General features: G+C 40.4%; 1 protein-coding gene across 2 annotated transcripts in view; it reads left to right on the top strand.

Annotated features, from left to right (window-relative positions):
• Positions 1–17,941, top strand: part of LOC108700267 (numb-like protein) — a 66,284-nt gene that overhangs the window by 21,282 nt on the left and 27,061 nt on the right. Inside the window, exon 1 of one of the 2 annotated variants that reach the window (XM_041575307.1) lies at positions 13,412–13,476. The exons of the other annotated variant lie outside the window; for it this stretch is intronic. The gene's annotated coding sequence lies outside the window, so the exon portion shown is untranslated. Of the gene's footprint in view, positions 1–13,411; positions 13,477–17,941 lie in introns of those variants that run through there. 2 annotated transcript variants of the gene reach the window in all.

Here is a 17,941-nt window from a genome sequence, read left to right as displayed (position 1 = left end):
ATTAGGGATTTCTTTTAAGAGAATAGATTGAATTTAAGTATAAGCTTTGTGTGGCAAGTATGCATGTTTGGTCCCTTACACATATCAAAAGCTGAGTTAGGTGACAATATTTGGGAGGGACAGTTTCATTTCTGAATTAGGCTGAGAGTGTTATAGCTGCCTGACCAGAAATGATTCACATAGAGCAATATGGCCTCTTCCTGCCAACTAAAAATCCATTTACAAGATTACTTTGAATATGTTGGATTTTTTCCATGGACTGATGAGTGCTTAAGTGTGCATACTCAATTAAAGGAGCCTGCATTTAATTAAGGTGTCTTTAAGGTGTATTTGCATTACTTTGCAAAATCTGTGCATTTGTTAGTTCTTTGCCTGTCTTCCGGATAACAGCAAAAGAAATGTATTTGACAGGGTGAGAATTACAGGGCTGATGTGTTTGGTCATCTCGCTGTGTTTATTCCTGCTTGTGTACTCTTGAATATTGTCATTTATTGCCTTTGTTGCTGCTGTTGCTATTCACCCTTTGTTTTTAAACAATGTTGTCATACATAATTGGTTTTTAAAATATTCCTTAAGCTTCACATATGGTTTTACTTTCCATACAGTTTTGTTATTCCAGATTGGGAACTATTAAATTAGTCATCCACTGTACCATTTTACTCTAGCCCTCATACAACAGGGATGTTAAAAGGGAAGTAAAGTCTAAAATAGAATAAAGCTACAAATGCTGTATTTTGTATACTAAATATAAACATGAACTTACTGCACCACAAGCCTAATTAAACAAATGATTTATGCTTTCAAAGTTGGCCACAGGGGGTCACCATCTTGTAACTTGAAACATCTTTGCAAGACCAAGACTGTGCACATGCTCAGTGTGGTCTGGGCTGTTTAGGGATCATGATGAATTATCATTGTACAAAAAGAACAGAGGCGCCAAAAGAATAAAAGGATATAAACGAGTTTAAAAACCAAAACCTGGTAATCAGAGGAGGCAGTAGTGGACTTACCTCCTCCAAGCAGACACAAAACGACTGTAATTAAGCAGTCAAACTCCAATCAGTGCAAACACGTTTCACGGGCTCAGACCCACTGATTGGAGTTCATTAATAAATTTTGACTGCTTAATTACAGTCGTTTTGTGTCTGCTTGGAGGAGGTAAGTCTTAAGTTTTAAACTCGTTTATATCCTTTTATTCTTTTGGCGCCTCTGTTCTTTTTATACAATACTAAATCCACCCTGGGTGGAGGGTTGATACCCTTTTTCTATCTACAGAGAGCGACTTCTTAATCCTGAGTGGGGTCAGGACAATCTCCCCACCTGCCTTTACAGTGGTTGCCTATTGGTAACCTTGGTTTGTGAGTATATGTTATTTACTCTTATTAAATTATCCCTTACCAATACATATTACACTATTGGGGCTCTTGGTGTTCCTTTTGTTTATGATGAATTATCAAAACAGCACAAGTCAAATAAAAGCTGCCAGAAGCAGATACAGACTGATTAGAATAGGCAGACTGCACTTGGTCCTGTGTTGTCATGTAATCTAATGTGGATTTTATAATTTTTGTAATAAAAACTTTTTGCTGCAGCAAAATAATCCTCCAAATAGAATCCCAGTTTATCTCTTTAAATCTGGCTCCATTATCTTTGTCCCTGCAGCTGGAGTTGGAAACAGTCAAGGGGATATAAAGGCAAAAATAAAATCCAATACAAATCTCTACACAGTCGCAGACTGCTCTACATGGAAACAAACAAAGCTGATTGAGTTCTGCATAGCTGGGAAGTAAGACGGGGGCTCCCCCTGCTGTTCATAAGTATGATTGTTTCCCTGCAGAGCAGTTAGGGACAGTCTGACAATTCCTATCCACAGCAGTAAATGAAGGGAAAATTTCACTGCATACAGTCAGGTTTCTTATAAAAATGGTACACATTTTTTAATTAAAGTATATTGGAGATAGGTTTCCTTTTCATTAAAAAAAGTAAAAATGGGATTTTATTGTTTTGCCTTTACATGCTCTTTAATAGTCCCCTGTCCAGCATTTGGTGGCTGTCCTGTGGACAATGAAGAGTAGGGAGATTTGAAATGGTCCAGCTCCCAGCATGCATTTCACATCAGAGGAGTTAACTGATTACTAGAGTCTCTCACATCCAAGCACTTTGTTCATAATAAACATGAAAAAAACCTTTCTCATTCCCAGTTTAGAAACCAAATGGAAGCTAATATCTCAGCTTGGTCCTCCATTATTTTGGTATTATTGTGCTCATTTAATCCCTTCTTTTCCTTACCATTTCGTGGCTTGACACGGTCACAGATTTCTGGGATGAGCTATTGAAACTTTGAAGTCAGCCACAGATTTGCTTCCTGGCCTGGTGATGCCGGCAATGAAATTGTCAGTATCCCTGAGATTGACCCTCTTCTCCCACCATAAATGCTCTCTGGCTCACTGGGTGTCTGTGCTCCTCAGGCGCTGTGAAATGACACAGACTCACCTCTATTCAGCTGCTCCATCTGCAGCTCTAGTTGCCTGTTGCTCAGATTTAAGAAAATAAATGCATGGCTTTGTGGGGAGAAGACATTCATTTCCCTTAGTGATGCAGCCAAACTGTGGTTACAGACTTAGCAATTTGACCATTTGACTTGTACTCTCACTTTGGTAACACACAGAGCAACACAACAGACTGAGATAAATTGTTTCTGTATTAAAATACCAACGCCCTATCCTTTGAATACTTTACAGGCAGATGAACTGCTCAATTCATACACAGTGCTTCACTATGTAACCCTACTATTATGATTACTTAAAATGTACTATCACGGGAAAACATGTGTTTTTCCAAATGCATCAATTAAAAGTGCTGCTCCAGCAGAATTCTGCACTGAAACCCATTTCTCAAAAGAGCAAACAGATTTTTTTAATATTTCATTTTGAAATCTGACATGGGGCTAGGCATATTGTCAGTTTCCCAGGTGCCCCCAGTCATGTGACTTGTGCTCTGATAAACTTCAGTCACTCTTTACTGCTGTACTGCAAGTTGGAGTGATATCACCCCCTCCCTTCCTCCCCAGCAGCCTAACAACAGAATAATGGGAAGGTAACCAGATAGCAGGTCCCTAACACAAGATAACAGCTGCCTGGTAGATCTAAGAACAGCACTCAATAGTAAAATCCAGGTCCCACTGTGACACATCCGTTACATTGAGTAGGAGAAACAAAAGCCTGCCAGAAAGCAGTTCCATCCTAAAGTGCTGTCTCTTTCTGAAAGCACATGACCAGGCAAAATATCCTGAGATGGCACCTACACACCAATATTACAACTAAAAAAAAAATACACTTGCTGGTTCAGGAATGACATTTTATATTGTAGAGTGATTTATAATTTATATGATGTGTAAACAGTGTTATTTATAAATTAAAAACTACACCATAAAAATCATGACAGAATCCCTTTAACTACACCATTATTGTAGCTCCACATAGCTCCTTGTTGTTCAATATCTGTTTCAAGCTGGCCATACACATACTAATAAAATTGTGCATGAAGTCCCTTGTATACTATCTGTCCACTGTCTGGTCAGATAGAATACCTTCTCGCACAGTGTATGTGTTGTCTTTCAGGTGCAACTATTGCCTTTTCAGCCCTATCTATATAAGGCACATCTCTTCCCCCACTTTCTTGCTTCTAGTGGATGATAAGGTCTGAAAACCACAGAGCGCAAATACCCTGGGTTCAAGCCCAGGGACAGGCAGCACATAACAGCCAGCCCACATAAACAGTGTTGGTACCTCTGCTTTCAGTGACTGTCACATTAAATAGAGTAGACTTTTGAGCCAGCTGGCATACTCTCTACTACCCACCTGGTATAGTCAGTGTTCCAAAAGTAGCTTCAAATAATGCCTGTGGATAATTATAGTGAAAGGGTAAAAATGAGCTGAAAATCCAAGTACTGTATGTATGGTTTTGGAAAAAGAGGAAAAGCGCTGATCATCTATGAATCATAAAGGGCAGACATAAGTGACTTGAAGAGTATGTATATAATGAATACTCTTAATTTCTACATGTCCTGGCAGAATAAGAGCAGGTGGCGTCCCAAAAGGGTAAGCTGGCTCAAATTTCTACATTTGGAGTGAAGACGTACTTTACACTCAGCTCAAGTTGTGATGCATAATAATAAGCTCCAGGGAGTGTCTTGTTTGTGTTATATGACAGCTAAAGACTGGAAGAAACAGTAAAGCTTATAGTGACTTTACTTACTAAGAGCCTTCTGGATCCTGTAAAATATTAGCTTGAAGATGGTTCTTTGTGTTCATCTGTTGTAACTGGTTGGTGTTTACTGATGTCACTTGTGTCACATGACTCATTGAAACGTGTGTATTTTTTTATTAGGGAATGTGCCCATCTGTTGTCCTAGAATATTTCTGTAATTTACAGTGATATTATTGCTCCATGCATATTTGGATACCATTGATATAAGAACTTTCTTTTTAAAGGTGAATTTGATTTGGTTCTATTACATACAATAACACAAATGACATTGGTTTTTCACAAGTTAAGTTTCAAAAATACATTTATAAAGGCAGTTTTTTACTATACATGCTATGAAAAAGAGGGTCACATTTTACATTTACTGAGTAGGAGGGTGAGTAGGGGGATGTCCCAATGTTGCCAGTTGGTAATTGGAGACACATACAGATGTTGAATTCATGGTGAAATTATATAAACAGTACAAGTTATAGAGATTGTATCATCATCATCATTTATTTATATAGCGCTGTCAAGATACGCAGTGCTTTACCTTAGTTATAACAAACAGGGAATAAATGGAGGATAACAAACAAGGGTTACAGAGTACAACAGGATTAGAGGGTCCTACAAATTACAAACTAAAGGTTAGGGTAGAATTGAGACATTAGGATTTTAGAAACAATTTGTGATTTTTGATACAGCAATGATTGATTAATTAAGGTACATTGGATAAGCTTCTTTAAACAATTGGGTCTTTAGGAAGCGCATGAAAGTTTGGAAGGAAGGAGAAAGTCTGACAGCTCGAGACAGAGAGTTCCAGAGAAAAGCAGAAGCCCAAGAGAAGTCTTGTAGATGAGAATGGGCAGAAGTGATGAGAGGAGAAGCGAGGCGAGGGTTAGAAGCAGATCGAAGGTTGCGTGAAGGAGAGTATTTGGAGATCAGAGATGAAATATAGGGAGGGGCTTCATTATTAAGGGCCTTGAAATTGAGTGTTAGTAATTTGAATTTGATTCTAGAGGAGATTGGGAGCCAGTGAAGGGACATGCATATGGGAGCAGCTGATGTTGAGCGGTGAGATAGATGAATGAGTCTAGCAGCCGCATTTAGAACAGATTGGAGTTGTGAAAGGTGACTTGTTTGAATACCTGCAAGGAGTAGGTTGCAGTAATCAAGGCGGGAGATGATGAGAGACTGAATCAGTGTTTAATTGATCCTGAACTGAGATATCGTCGTATTCGGGCAATATTGCGCAGTTGAATACGAAAAATTTTTGCAAGTGTTTGAATGTGTGGTGAAAAAGACAGATGTGAGTCTAAGATAACTCCTAGGCAGCGTGTCAGTGTGGTGGAATGAAAGGTGTTGTTGTTTACTGCGAGTGATATCTGAGGGACAGGGGAAGATCTTGGAGGAAATATGAGTTCTGTTTCTGAAAGGTTCAGTTTCAGGTGGCGCTGTGACATCCAGGAGGAGACAGCAGAGAGACAGTCTGTAACTGACCTGAGATATATATTGCTGCCAAGACTAAGAGGTTAAAAATAGGTCCTTACCACTGTCCAAACCTGGGTTTCCTCAGCTCCAGGCAGACTCGCAGATACTGGCCAGTGCCTCTCCCGGGAAGGAAATCCTTTTGTTGAAATTCATACACACAGCCTCCCCGCCGCCTCCTGCACCGTCTAAGGGGGTCCGCACCCTGGAAGATGCAGAACTAGGCCATCTAGGAAGGAAGTGCAGGGTCATATTTACTTTAGGAAAAAACCCTCCCCAAAACAGATTCATTCTTGAAAAGAGAAAAAAAAAATACTCTTCTGTCTTTGATATGAAAGACGATGGCTTGGTGTAAATTCCATTTTTTAGGGCACTCCCTTGGAGTAGTGGCTTGGCTTTGAATGTAACACAAACATCAGAATGGTTAATAAACATGAAATAAGGCTCTAAATATGGTGAGTTTTTAATATAGATTTCGATGCATTGCTAGTCAAGGGAGTACGATGTATTGATATGTGATTCCTGCTATAATGTTTATGCTAATTCCCTGTTTTGTAAAAAGACTTTAAAAACATACACTTTCTAACCTGCCTGTATTGGCATCTTGTGTATTTTGACACCCTAGAAGAGGGTGTTGTCCTTTTTTTCTACCAATATATGTTTAAATTGCTCATTATTTAGGACCTCATGGTGCCCCTATACCTCCTGGGCCCCGCTGCAGCTGCAGGGTCTGCTTCCTCTGTAGTTACACCCCTGAGCCCAACCAACCACAACCCTTTAGCAGTAAAGATCTGTGTAAAGATCCAAAGATGCCCCAGTAGCTCCCCATCTTCTTTTCTGCTAATTCACTGCACATGCTCTGTGGTGCTGTCACTTAGGGACCCACTCACAATATACAGTACACATAGAATAGAAATGTCACAATATAAGGCTGATTCGTAATTAATACAGATAATTACTATATACCAACACAGAAACCAGTGCAACTAGAACCAGAATTTAATAATCAGCATTGTAGCATCAGCTTAAATTACAGGCCAACCTATTTTCTGCTTAATATTTTGCAATAACCCCTAAACTTCTCAACAGCTGTTTAGAGCCCACTGAGCATGTGACACTTTCCAAGATGGTGACCCCCTGTGACAAGTTTGAAGTCCTGGATCATTGCTGCTGTTTAGAAAGTAGAACTTTAGGCTGGTGCAATAAGTTCAGTATATAAAATAGGGCCATTTTTAGCCAAATTCATTTTAAGGGATTAGTTCTCCCTTAAATTCTCAGCATTAAGGGTAACTGTAAAATGCATATATAGGTTGCTTTTTATGGAAACCCACTGAGAGATGGTTTTGGTGAAAACAAGTGGAGAGCATAACCAAGAAACCCTTCCAGCAAATGGAGCTTTCAACTGCTGTCTGGTCCAGGAGTCTACCAGGGTTAAATCTTCTCCATTCCTGCTTCCCCTGTGGATACAGTTACAATCGTCATGAGTTTTATACTCAGGATACTAATAGACAATAAACACCATGGAGGTGATTTGACCCAGCTACCCCCAACTTTTGCCAACTGTTGATGATTTCTGACCAATGTCCATAGCCTTAGTTTGGGGGAGGGGTGTCTGGCAAACAGCTGTCCTAATATTTTTTTGTGAAAGTGTGTGTGTTTGCTCCCCAGCTGCCTTCAATACCTTGTCCGCTGCTCAAAGCTTTTGTCTTGTCTCTCTTCAACACTGGACTCTGTCAGCCTCCCTCCTCCCCAAACAGCTGTTGCCAACTTTGACTTTACTGGGGCTTAATTAAAACAAGGGCACACAATAGAGAGGGAGGGGTTTGGGTCACTTCTTCCTGGGCAACCACCTTCAATCTGCTCTGAGGCCTAGCATGTCCTGAGAAGGCCTGGGGCCGGAGCAAATAAGATTTTAGTTGGTGGAAGGGAGGAGAGTGGTATTGTTGGGGGTAAATGAAGGGTGGGGGCTTCTGTTGTTACAGCATCTGTGTTCTAGTTAGATGCTCGTGCTGAGCCTATTCAAGTGACATAAAGAAATAGGAGAATGGTATTGTTTTTGGCACACGCTGGCCTGTTACTTCCCCCCAGCTCTCCTTCACCTCACCATGAGTGAGAGGTCATTTATATTAATTATTTGCATGTTAGATGGAAATGAAGTACATTGACCATCTGTATGAAGCCCCTGCCATAGCTCATTTTACTCCTTCCATTCATTCACTTGGTTTATAATACTTTCAGCTCCTGACAAAGCCCCCAAATCTGACTTGCATATATCATGCTCACTAAGGGCAATCTTTGGAAAGTACAAGAAAAGACAACTGTCCCGGACTTCATTTTACAGGGGGCACAAAGCAGAGATTTTATACATCGGTAAAGGGGGGGGGAAAGATTTATTATTTATTTTATTTGTTTGTTTAATTGTTTGTGTGGGAAGGTATTTTATCTGTTGGTATTTGTATGTGGTAAGGCAAGATTGTGTCAGGAATACTTTATATCAGGGCAGTCCAACCTACAGCCCTTCAGCTAGATTTAAGCTGGGACTCTTGTATTTGTCTATATGTATTTTGTGGTCACAGCCTCATTGCACCCCCGCCTAATGGTTTTAGAAATTAGTGGTGAGCACAACTTTTCCTTGTTTGTTATAGTTATACAGGAGCAGTGACCAGCTCCATGTTGTAGCTCCCACCCTTCCCAGCTATAGTCAGGTGATCCCACTGGTGTCTAATAAAAGGGCAGGGAGTTTTACTTTGAAAGCAGCTATTAAGTTACAGGTAAAACTTTAGTCCCTTTGTAAAATGTATAATGAAGCAATAGAATTCTCAATTAATCAGATGAAAATTGAGTATAGGACTGGCCAGATATGGGATGAGTTTGACATAGTTGGCCAGCTTAAATATATTGTAATATATGGACAAACAATCCCTGTTTTGTTTAAAGGGTAAGGCATTTTTCAGTAGCAGTGTGTGTCTTAAATATATTGATAATGGGTTGAGTGCAGAGGACTCTTGTATTTGTCTTTAAATGAACTTCACAGAATTGAATGCCATTGTTAGACTTTCTCAGCTGGTGGAAAAATGCCAGCGGAGGATACGCCAATTTGGCATACTATCCCACATGTGTGAATGCACTTACAGAAAAGGAATCCACCGCACATCTTCTGTCTATAATCTGCCCTGTGTTGCATGCAAAGGCGTCAGTAGGTTAAGTACCATCCTAATTAGTTACTAAGCAAAATGGACAAAAGTGCAGATTAGATTTTTTCTACCTTTCTCCAGGGAGAGTAAGGGATGATAATGTTAATTTATAGGTAAAGAAACCATGGGCCAATGATTACCAGTGATGGGAGCTGATGACTGAGTGAAATACAATGTATTTTGTGCATCTTTAATATGCATTTCCGTTTGTTTACAGGTTGGCAGGGCCTGGTGTACCTGAATGTTTATTGAATTTTGCTGTATTCTAGGGGACTGTTGTGTTTTCCTCCAGTGTTATTTAATGAGAAGAGAAAGTAATCCAGAGGTATTGCCCTTGTACAAATTCATTTATTTAAAACAAACCTACATCCTTCCACACATCATATGTTGGGAGCAGAATTGAAATCCCTAAAGTATGTCCTAATTTGGGATATTTCAGATACTTATACATTTGCAGGCTGGCTGTTAAAATGCAAATAAGAGCCATTTATGCTTACCACTACTATTTCCCACTCTGTCCACTGAAAGCAAAAAATAGTAATTCAGTAAAGCATCTAGGCCAAGAAGTTTTATATTCACTTAGGGCAGAGACACACGTGGAGATTCAGGGAGATTAGTCGCCCGGCAACAAATTGCATCTTCTTCGGGCGACTAATCTGCCCTAACTGCCTTCCCACCGGCTAGAATCTACAGTAAATCGCCGGGATTGTACTTGGAGCGCTTCATGAGGCAACTTCGGGCAATTACGGAAAAGTGCCACCCCGCCGGCAATTTACATTCTAGCCGGCGGGAAGGCAGTTCTGGGAGATTAGTCGCCCGAAGAAGAGGCGACTAAATCTTCCCAAGGCTAAGTTGGCAGCTCAGAACCTCATGGCTGTGCAGCAGTCTGATTAACAGAGCACTGCCCATGTTTCTGAGGCAGATTAAGCTAGTAAATCTCTATGGGGGGCCTAACGTTCCTTTTACCTCTCCCTCCTCCGTCTTGTGATGCTACACTGAACTCTCCTCTGTGCCTTATACACAGGGCCCCTATATCTGCTCCCATCATTAAAGTGCTCACCCCTGCAATGTACTCTACAAGCCATAATTCCATAACCTGGCAACTGTTGCCATAGATACCATGCTCCTGGGATACGTGGGAGCAACTTGTGCTGATATATTGACAGCTGAGCCCTGTGTTACATGTGTCATACACAGTACAACTATTTGTATCAGTCAGTCAGTGCTGTCACCTTTCATTCAGAGTTGTCATGATGCTTTGGAGAAGACAGTTATAAATATAGGGGGAGTGGTACTTGGGTTATACAGCACTAGCGTGACATCTTTGACTTTCTAGATGGTCTATACCATTATTCTAGGGGAAGAAAATAGATAAAATTGCCCATATACTTGGCTCAAACAGAGGTCAGGGTTGTGTAACGTCAAAATAGACATTAGCCAGAGAGGATGGTTCTGCTGATAAGTAAGTACAGGTATGGGACCTGTTATCCACATTACTCCAGACCTGGGGTTTCCGAATAATGGATCTTTCTATAATTTGGATCTTCATACCTTTAGAAAATCATGTAAACATCAAATAAACTCAATACGGATTAATTATATCTTAGTTTGGATCAAGTACAAGGTATTGTTTAATTATTACGAAAAAGTGGGAAAAAGGAAACTATTTTTAAACGTTTGGCTTATTTAGATAAAATGGAGTCTATTCAGAGCTTTCTGGCTAATGGGTTTCCTGATAATGGATCCCATACCCGTACATTGTGTCTGATGGGAGCAGGATTTCCACCTTTTTGGGAAATCTTTATCGGCCAAGGTGGTGGGGAGCAGATACACGAGGGGGAGGAACGTGACGTAAATGGGCGGAACAAGGATGTCACAGGGGTGGGATCATGCCATTGAAGGGGCGGGGCTGAGCCTAAGAGTGTGGAATCAGTAAGTATTGTAGCTATAAAGGGCCGGGCTCAGAGTTGCCAGGTTGGTGGTTTTCCAGCCAAATTGGGCTACTAATTTAAAACCCAGGCTAGTTTTGAAAGTACAAACTAACCAAGGTACAGATTTGAGCTACTTTTTGGGCCTTTAGCTGATTTGTACTTTGGAAACCAGCCAAAGTTTTTTCTTGCCCTAATGTGCCAAGCCTAAGTCTCCCAGTGCATGTTGGGTAATATAGTTTGTGTTTTACAATTTCCCAACTGCCAAGTTTATTGTAAGGCTACAATACCCAGGAGGCAATGGGACTGACTTATGTAGAAGTCGGGAGTTACCGAATTTTGGACTCAGTACCCCAGTCTCCCATACCTTTAAAGCATTCTCACATTTTCCAGTGACTTTCCTCAATTTCAGACAATATTGGGGGAAAAATCTGCTGGCCACCAAAATGTCTAGAGGTTAAGCTGTTTTACGAATATTTTATGAAATTGTATATGTATTAGGGTCTTATGGGTCCCCTATACCTCCTGGGCCCCCCTCTGTAGTTACGCCTCTGGTGATGGGCGAATCTGTCCGATTTTGCTTCATGGAAAAATTTGCGAATTTTCACATATATTTATTTCGACTTTTTTTTTAACTGCACATATTGTGCTATTTATGGGCTACTTTTGAAGTGCCTCTTGACTAGTTTTGGGCTGTTTTTTTAGCCGACTTTGGCTAGTTTTAAAAATTAGACCTGAATATGAGGCAGGCTGGGAGCAGTTTAACTGGTGATCACAAATTTACCTGCAGTTACATTGCCAGTAACTATGTAATACCAGCCTGGCCTTGGCTGGTATATTACTGGCTAGGCAGGTGAAATACCGGCCTAGTGGCAACCCTAGATGGGAGTGTGTGTTCAGCGCAGGGTCGGACTGGCGCAGTCAGGGCCCACCAGGTTGTGAACCTCAGGGGCCCCGTGCACATGCGCAAACGTCAGGCCCAACGCACACATGCGCAACATCGCTGATCAACTTTTATTGCTGTTCAGGGGCCAATCTAGGACCGGGACTGGGCTGGCGGAGGCCCAAGAGGGTCGGGGCCCACTGGGTTTTTTCGAGGTTTCCCGCCGGCCCAGTCCGACACTGGTTCAGCGCCGAGCCTGAGGCGGCTCCTGCAATGCCGCCCCTCCTCGCCGGCTTACCTGTCGGGAGGGGAGGCAGGAACACTAGTAGTCTCGCAATAGTACAAACGGAAATTCAGCTCTTAAAGGTGCAGGAGCGGCTTTTTTCCGCCCCTGGAAACCTGTCTGGCGCTGCCGCCTGAGTCGAGCGTCTCAGCTTGCCTCATTGGCCGAGTGCCCCTGTGTGTGTTTCATAAACAGTAAGCAGCCCCTTATGGGTCCAGATATACAAATAAGAGGCATAAGCAATACTCATTCAAGAACCATATTAGCAGCAACTACTTTATAGCAGTGGGAGGGTGCCAGAAACTCTGTTCGTAGTACTAGTGTCAGTGTCATTGATTGTCAGTGTTTGTGGCTTATTTTAAATGCTACAGGCAAATGAAACATAAATCTACTTACATTATAATGAATAAATGGATTTTGCATAGAATTATCCTATAAATCCGCACACATGTATCTCTGCATGTTTTACAACTTCTGTTCCAGTGCATGTTAGATAGTTGCAGAATAAATGTTGTTTCTAAGAAGTATACATGAGATACCTCTTGAAACTGCCCAAGATATTGATCAGGACGGCTGCTGGAAGGCCCCACACATTATCTAATACGATGGTGACTCGATCTAAAGGGGCTGAGTCAGCATCTTGTATTGGCATGTGTTTTGTTCACAATAGAGACAGTAGGACCATTGATTACCAGGGTCTCAGTGGAATTCCTGACCAATTCTCAGTTTTCATATATGTATAGGAATATCATCTTGTGGACAAGATCCACCACATCTCCTTCACCTTGGGGGAAGTTTCAACCACCTTGTGATTGTATTGCATTTGATCTCTCCAAGCTAAAGGTTAAATTTGCTGATGCAGATTTTCTCAGGAAAACATTGACTTAATGGTTTAGGCTGACCAAAGGAAATAATTCCATAGACTCTTTTAAACTGATTTGGTCTCCTTATCTTGAAGCTTGTAATTCTAATTCAGGTAAACAAATAGGACGGTTTCTTCATTTGTAAGTTACGTGTTCAGACATTCCAGTCAATGAATGGACATTTTTCTTTCTTTCAATATGTTTACTTCCACTGGCTTAGTTAATTTTTGTTATTTTCAGTTTATTGTTGTCAGTCTCTTAAAATTGTATTCCGTTTTCAATCTCACTATGCCATCATATTGAATACATGTCTTTCTTCATCTGCATAATATTTGCTGTCATAATGTTATTACTTGTTTAATATGAAAATCAAATAAAACATTTTCACAAAAAAAATATAAAATGGTTTAGGCTGTGTACTGTTTAATATTGGTAGACTTTAATATGTAGTACCTGTGTATGTATTGGTGCTGTGGAATGCATGTACCATTATTTCCATACTGTAGGGGTGCCTCAAGCACTGCCTAAACTGTTGCAGTCTGGATAACCGACATTTCATGATAACTGCTGGACAGGACATAACGGGGACCTGGTAGGTGTTTGAGTTCTTGAGAACTCACTGAAGGTTTAGCTGTATGAATAAATTATCTTTTTATAACAGTAAGGGCTTCTTTTTTTTTTTTACTTAATATGTATTGATTGTTACACACGCATAACAATATGTATTTTGTTTTTCTCGCCAAAACAGTCAATAAAAAACACCTCTGTTATACATTCTTAGGGGCAGATGTATCAAGGGTCGAATATCGAGGGTTAATTAACCCTCAATATTCGACTGGCGAATTAAAATCCTTCGACTTCGAATATCGAAGTCGAAGGATTTTGTGCAATTCGTTTCGATTGAACGATCGAAGGAATAATCGTTCGATCAAACAATTAAATCCTTAGAATCGAACGATTCGAAGGATTTTAATCCATCGATCGAAGGATTATCCTTCGATCAGAAAATTGTTAGCAAGCCTATGGGGACCTTCCCCATAGGCTAACATTGGCCTCGGTAGGTTTTAGGTGGCGAACTAGGGGGTCGAAGAAATTTTTAAAGAGACAGTACTTTGATTATCGAATGGTCAAATATTCGAACAATTTTTAGTTTGAATCGTTAGATTCGAAGGTCGAAGTAGCCAATTCGATGGTCGAAGCAGCCAAAAAAAACATTCGAAATTCAACTATTTTTCCTCTATTCAGTCACTCGAACTCAGTGAATGGGCCCCTTAGTGTTCGTTTTCTGCATTGTGTACATTTTGTTGTAAGCTTAAACTAATAATTATACAAGGGGAGAAAATAGAAAACAAGGAAGGGTGAGGTTTTAGGGGGGGTTTCGGTGGTTGAATTATTATTTATACATATCTTTACAATGTTTGTAGAATACCTTCTCTAAATATATTCCACACTTCTTCAAATGTATTTAGTTTATTCTTCATTAATGCTGTAAGTTTCTCCATTTCAATAGTCCACCACATTTTGTTTCGTATTTCCTGCGTCGTTGGAGGGGGACCGTTCCACCTTTTAGCCATCAATCCTTGTGTGCTGAAGCATATTTGTGTACAGAGTTTATGTTCATTGGTTGATATCTGGTCTAGTTCTCATAATAAAGGGCTAGCCATGGGTCAAGTGGTAATTCCACAGCTAGAGTTTCATTTATTGTTTTGAATACCTCTTTCCAGAGCTGGTGAATCATAGGACATTTCCACTACATGTCTATTTTATCCACTATCTCTCCACAGCCTCTTGGGCATATGACTGATATATTGAACCATTTGTGGAGTTTTTTGGGTGTGTAGTACCAATCGTGGTATACTTTATATGCGTTTTCTTTTATGCAAGTGTTAATGGAGGCTTTTGCCATAGTACTGTGTATTTTCTCCCATTCTTCTTCCTCTAGTGATTCGCCTAATCTTTGTTGCCACTTGAGCATTGCCCTTGTTTTCTCTCTTAATTTTGTGGAGTCAAGTATTTCAGAGTATAGCAGGCTAATTTTGTGCTGTTTAGGCGATTAGGATTGTTGCATAAATATTCAAATGGTGAGGCATCTGGATGTAATTGGCCTATCAGCTTAGATATGTAGTGGGTGATTTGTTAAAATCTGTAGTGTTCCTTTAATGGTATCTGATTTTTTGCACGTAAAGTCTCCCATGTTAGTAATTTAGAATCACTGAACATGTCTTGAATGTTATTGAATCCATTAGTTGTCCACCACAAGAATGTTGAAGAGTTCATCCCTGGAGGGAAAGCAGGGTTATGAAATAATGGTGTGAGTGGGGAAGATAGTTTTCGAGGATACAAGGAAGATTTGACTTTATCCCATTCTGACACAGAGTACTTAATGATTATGTTGTTCATACTTTTGCTGGTCCTATGTTTGTGCTCTAGCCACAATAAGTCTTTATAAGGGGCAGTTAGTTGGTTTTCGAGTTCCACCCATCTGTCGTTGCTAGTATTTGAGTGACACTTAACTATTTGGGCTAGTATAGCTGCTTTCCTATAACTTTCCAAGTGTGGAAAGGCCAATCCCCTCTTGTAGTTGGCTGATAACATATTTGTTTATTTATTCTATGTTTCTTGTGATGCCATATGAAATCTAGCATTTGTTGCTGTAGTTTCTCAAGGTCTTTTTTTGGTGGGGGCACAGGCAGAACCAGGGCAGCCATCAGGGGGGGACAGGGGGGAGAGTTGTAGGGGGCCCGAGGGTAAGGGGTCCGGCCACGCCACACTTACTTGATTAGCCCCCATCTTTCTGAGAGCTGCTGACTTCGGGAAGGCATGGACGTTTAAGGGGCCTGGCCACCAATTTTCTTATAATGTGGGGGGGGCCCTGGCTACCAATTTTGGCCACCAATTTTTTTTTCATGTGGGGTCCTAGCCACCAATATTTTTTAATGGGGGGGCCCTGGCCACAAATGTTTTTTTATGGGGCCCTGACCACTAATATCTTTTTACTTTTTATTAACATGTGGGAACCCTAGCCACCAATATTTTTTTTGTTTTTTTACTGTGTGGTGGGGAGGGCGGACCTGTAGGTGGGGCTTGCAGTGGGCGTAGCCCAGGGGGCCCAGGAAATTTTGTTGTATGGGGCCCTGCGATTTCTGATGGTGGTCCTGGGCAGAACTCTATATAAATTTAAGAGTTTGGGGAGAAGGTTCAATTTGACTGAACATATTTGTCCCAACCATGATATTGGCATCTTGTGCCATCGTTGGAGATGTTTGCTAAAAGAAGCTAGTAGGGGGAATATAGTTAATATCCGATATTTGTTTGACTTTAGGGGGGATCGACATTACCCATAGATAAGTCCCTTCTTGGCCCATTGAAATTCAAAATTTAGTTCTAGGAGTTTCTGGGAATTTCTGGGATGAACTGTTGTACAGGTGCTAATGTTTATTCGTTTATTGTTTGCGACATGAGCCAGATAACCCAGAGAAGGGCTTGGAACTCTTCCGGCTTGCCATCTGCTGCCATATTTAATGGGGTTTCAGGGTTTGGGGTTTCTCCATAGGCTGTCGGATTTAAGATTTCTCAGAATGGTTTACAATTACAAAAGAAAGTAAATATTGGCAGCAGTGTTCCCTCTAAGGTGTGTGCGAGCACAAATTTTGACACCAGTGCACACAACAAATTGTGGTGCACACAAAGAATTTTGTGTGAAAACAAACAATGTTGCATTCATTCTAACCCAGTTTTTAAAAATGCGCACTCTATTTTTTTGCATAGATTTTTTTATTGGTGGAGAATTGTTCCCAGTACCTGGTATAATTAACTTTCCATTTAGACAAAGTAGCACCACCCACATCCATTCGGTATCACACCATTTGGCTATTGTACCCTGTAACATTGACCCCTTTTGGCTTGTTGCTTAGAATTTGCCATCCTATAACAAACTAAAACTTAAAGGTGAACCATCCCTTTAACTCCTGGGCAGAGAATAGAAAGGGACCAGCAAATACTGCTTTCAATTGCAATACAAATACAAATAACTTTAAAACCAGAGAACATTTGTAATGAAGGCATATTGCAAAATTGCTTAGAATTATGTTTTCTCATATTACGCAAAAACTTATTTTTTGTGTTGACATGTCCTTTAAGCAGGACAATTCTTTCTGAACTAAATGTTTTATGCCTTGCTTCTTTTTCAGCCCATGGCTTACATCAGAATCTGATTAGGGCCTTTTTCAATTAATACAGATGCTAAATTGTAACCTGCAGAAACAAAGCACTAATAATCTCTGACCAGCCATGTTTCTGTCCAGCTTTCTTTACATGTGATTGTTTGTAGATGGGTAGTACACAGATATAGGCAGTGGGAAGATGGAGAGGAAAAGCGCCAAAATAGTTGTCTTTTAGTGAGATGGCATTTAACCCATGCACGTAAGGGAATTTGAAATGTTCAGCTGCCAACATATCATTTCACTGATAACAGATGTGCAGTAAAAGAGAGATGAGGCTTTGGAAGTGTGCCTCGTACTAAGGCCAGACTGCAGTACTTAAAGGGATCATAATTTGCATAATGATGCATTATATCCATTTTGCTTCACTGAACAGGGGTCTTTATATTCTCTTTATTGGAAGGTTACTTAAAGGGGACCCGTCACCCAAAAAAATTATTCATAATCCTGTTTTATCACATCTGTCAAGCAATTACACTATATAAATTATTTGAATCTTGTTTCCTCCAGTCTCGAAATTCATAATGATAGCAAGCAGGCAGCAGCCATTTTGTGGACACTGTTATTAAGACAAGCTTTACATCATCTCAAAATCTTGTTTGTGCACCAGAATGGGGGACCCGATGTCCATCCCCATGTCCTGGTTACACAATTAAACGGTGAAGAGAACGGGGAAATGTGGGGAGAGCAGCGATTCCTAGGAAGTGCTGAATGGAAAGTGAAAGTAGAGGACATAGAGGAGGGGCAGACAATATTTGATTGACAGCTTTTTAAATGAGCTTACAACATCTATGAACACTTTAGTAAAAAATAGAAATTGGATTTCATGTTTAATTT

The sequence above is a fragment of the Xenopus laevis genome, chromosome 8S (genome assembly GCF_017654675.1).
Source record: "Xenopus laevis strain J_2021 chromosome 8S, Xenopus_laevis_v10.1, whole genome shotgun sequence".
NCBI lineage: Eukaryota > Metazoa > Chordata > Amphibia > Anura > Pipidae > Xenopus > Xenopus laevis.
The sequence above is the reverse complement of the archived record's forward strand: the minus strand, read 5'-3'. Positions and strand labels throughout refer to the sequence as shown.